The sequence below is a fragment of the Branchiostoma floridae genome, chromosome 4, assembly GCF_000003815.2.
Source record: "Branchiostoma floridae strain S238N-H82 chromosome 4, Bfl_VNyyK, whole genome shotgun sequence".
NCBI classification, from domain to species: Eukaryota; Metazoa; Chordata; class Leptocardii; order Amphioxiformes; family Branchiostomatidae; genus Branchiostoma; species Branchiostoma floridae.
In genome coordinates this window covers 25,121,049-25,124,212 of record NC_049982.1, presented here as the reverse complement: position 1 = coordinate 25,124,212, position 3,164 = coordinate 25,121,049, and the positions used below count along the sequence as shown (strand labels likewise).

The 3,164-nt window shown below is 38.5% G+C and overlaps 1 long non-coding RNA gene across 1 annotated transcript in view; it reads right to left on the bottom strand.

Annotated features, from left to right (window-relative positions):
* The window catches only part of LOC118414996, a 17,120-nt gene that overhangs the window by 3,157 nt on the left and 10,799 nt on the right, over positions 1-3,164 (bottom strand). The window lies entirely within an intron of this gene.

Here is a 3,164-nt window from a genome sequence, read left to right as displayed (position 1 = left end):
ATCAACTTATGTTTTTTGCTTTACTCCTAGCTTTACTCAGACCAGTTTTATCCAATCGTCGAATTACCAGAAAAGTAAACAGTTCCTTGTGTAGTCCATTTCCATATTTGTTAAGGATTATTATAACAAATGTACAAGGCAGACTGAAAGAAGTTTTGCAGTACCAGTGAATGCATGGTGCTTTTGTGTGTTAACCTGCATACAAAGTAACACACCTACTCCAAAGCTCCCAACCGTTTACAGGAACTAGTCTTTTACGAGCCTTTCTACGATGCAAGTCTTTACAGATTTTTTGGGTCTTAAAAGAATGTTAGCAAACAAAATTCGTTCGATTACATGACGTTAACATACACTTCAAATTAGGAAGTCTGACAAGACGGTAGGAACAAGATGGCCGCGTGCTATAGAATTTTCTTGCAAAGGCCACGTCATCCAAATACTGTATCGCAAAAATTCCTGTTTTTACACTTGTCAAAATGATTCTGATATCGAAGAAAATAAAACTAAGTGTTCAATTCTCAAAAACGACTCTTTTAATCAGTGCATATTCTAATAATGTTTCGTTCGAAAGAATATATTTGAGGGGATCCGGAGTTACGCAATATCACATCGCAGTGCCTACCTAACGTTAATACTATTTTGATAAGTATGAAGCAAATGACATAAGTATGAAACAAATTACATAAATATGAAACAAATTAAATGACACAAGAATTGTTTATGAAAACAAATCTAGATAATATTTAATAACTCTGAAATGTTTGTCCGTGACTGCAAATTACCCCTGGGCTTGTCAATGGTAATCCCCATTTTTGGGTATCGTGTTTCTCTCTGTCCAAGGTAACAGTAGACTCTGAGGAAAATTCACTCGAGAAACACAAGCTCAGATTCTCAGTGTATCCATACCACAAAAACCAAAAGGAAAGAATGGCAGGCAATGGAAAAGATGGAGGAGTCACAGTAACGGTTACTACTACTATTACTAAGAAGGTCTCTGGGGCTCAAGGTATCAAGTCCGGCGGTACCAGAGGCAGGGCCAGAGACAGGCGGTCCGCGAATTACAACACGGGGTCCGCGGCACAAGGGTGGAAAGTCGTCTGGCGGAGGACGCGAACACGGCGGTTGTAAGGGAGGGAACTATGACCGCGGATCTTGCAGCCATGGCTCCAAGTGTGTTTGAAAGTACATCAACCAAAATTATGATTAAGAATCTTTGTACATGTCTCTTTCCCCGTGTGTAAAATTTACATGTGTGCCAATGCTAAGAAAAAACTCAGCATGTATTGCAAAGAATACAGTACAGAAATGGCGAACAGTAATGTGTTACTCAACATAGTATAACATGTTTCTAATAAACGATCGTTACCCGAAAATGACTGTAATGGTTACCGCAGAATGATATGCGTCTTTATGTTTTTCAGGCTTTGTAAATAGCAGCTATGGTGTGATGGCAACGCAGTATGGTGTTATGCTTCAAGCGCAACATGCGCGTGTATGCTGGGAATAAACATTAAATGAGGCTTGGACAAAATGGGAGAGAAACAACAATAAAGAGGGCCACCTATGAATAAAACAAACACCTACTTCATCGAGTAGCAGTCGACAAACTATGATGATAAACCTGCTTCAAACACAAGACTGTTCTTAACAAGATATCTACAATATAAAATGTTGCCAGACAACACTACAGTGTATGAGTTTTCCTGGGATCAATCTACATACAACAACTAGAGAACACTGGAGAATTTTTCACAAGCCTGCTCAATACTCGAGTCTTGAAGCTAGAATGTGGTTTCGCCGAATGGTGGTTACATCGGCTATATAGATACAGATATAGAATATGTAGTGTTGCTGTATTTCCCTTTTGTCAGAGATTAAGCACAGATTCAGTACAACGTACTATACAAACACCGAATCTACCATGGCACAATCGTACCATTTCTTTTTCTAAACAGGAGACCATGAACACTCAGTGATGACTTTTTGTGAGTCTAAATAACCTACATTATGGTCTGCTTTTGTAGATATAGGAATTGGTATCAATAATAAAAAGTGTATAGTTTTCGTACTAGCAACATAGGTATGCGTGGCCACAGTTATGGGTGAGTTTTGTTGTAGTGAAGACAAGAATTGCTTTTTTGTGAAGAAAGAAATCAAATGTTTGAAAAATACGCATAATATGTAACGAGGAACGAACACAATAGCATTCCTGTGGTACATAGAATTGCTCAGATCTATTATATTTTAGATACTTTGTGACGTTCAATAAAAAATTCCTTCAAAATCAACTTATGTCTATAGTATTGCATCACTCCTTGCTTCACTCGAGACCAGTTTTATCCAATCTTCGAATTACAAGAAACGTAATCAGTTTCTTGTGTAGTTCAATTCTCTATTTGTTAAAGATAATAGCCAAAAAAATGTACATGGTAGACTAAAAGAAGTTTTGCTTTGTGGTGGTTTTTGGGCAAAATTAATCGCAATTTTGCATTATATATAAAAATATCTACACTATCTGAATCATGGACAAAATGTTGTCAAACGGGCATATACAAATGTATATATAACCTATGCATATACGAGGGGCGTGCAATAAGTAATGGTCCTGACCCACTTCTAGTTGTCTGATCTAAATGAAATTTTGTCTGTGTAATAATTCACATCTCTATGGGTTATGTTGCAAAAGACAGCTCTGAACTAATTGTGGTTTCTGATTTACTGGTGTTTGAACTTAGTCAGGTGCGAAATGGACCAGGTGTGAAATGGAACCAGTTGAGTGTCGCGCAGTGATCCGGTTTTTGTATTTGAAAGGACGCACACCAAAGAAGACTTTTGATGAAATAAATGAAACTTATGGTGATGATGCCCCATCATATGACCTTGTAAAACGCTGGCATCCTGAATTCAAACGTGGCTGGAAGTCTGTGGAAACAGCTCCCAGACCTGGTCGTCCCTCTTGTGCCATTGATGAGGCATCAGTTGGAGGACCAACCTGGGGTGTCCTACAAAATCGGTGTCCAGAGCTGCATCAAACGATGGGAGAAATGCATAACTCTGGGTGATTCCTATGAAGAGAAAGACTAATAACTGTGCCAAGTTTCATTAATCTCCTGCTATGGGAAATGGGTCAGGACCATTACTAATTGCACGCCCCTCGTACATGT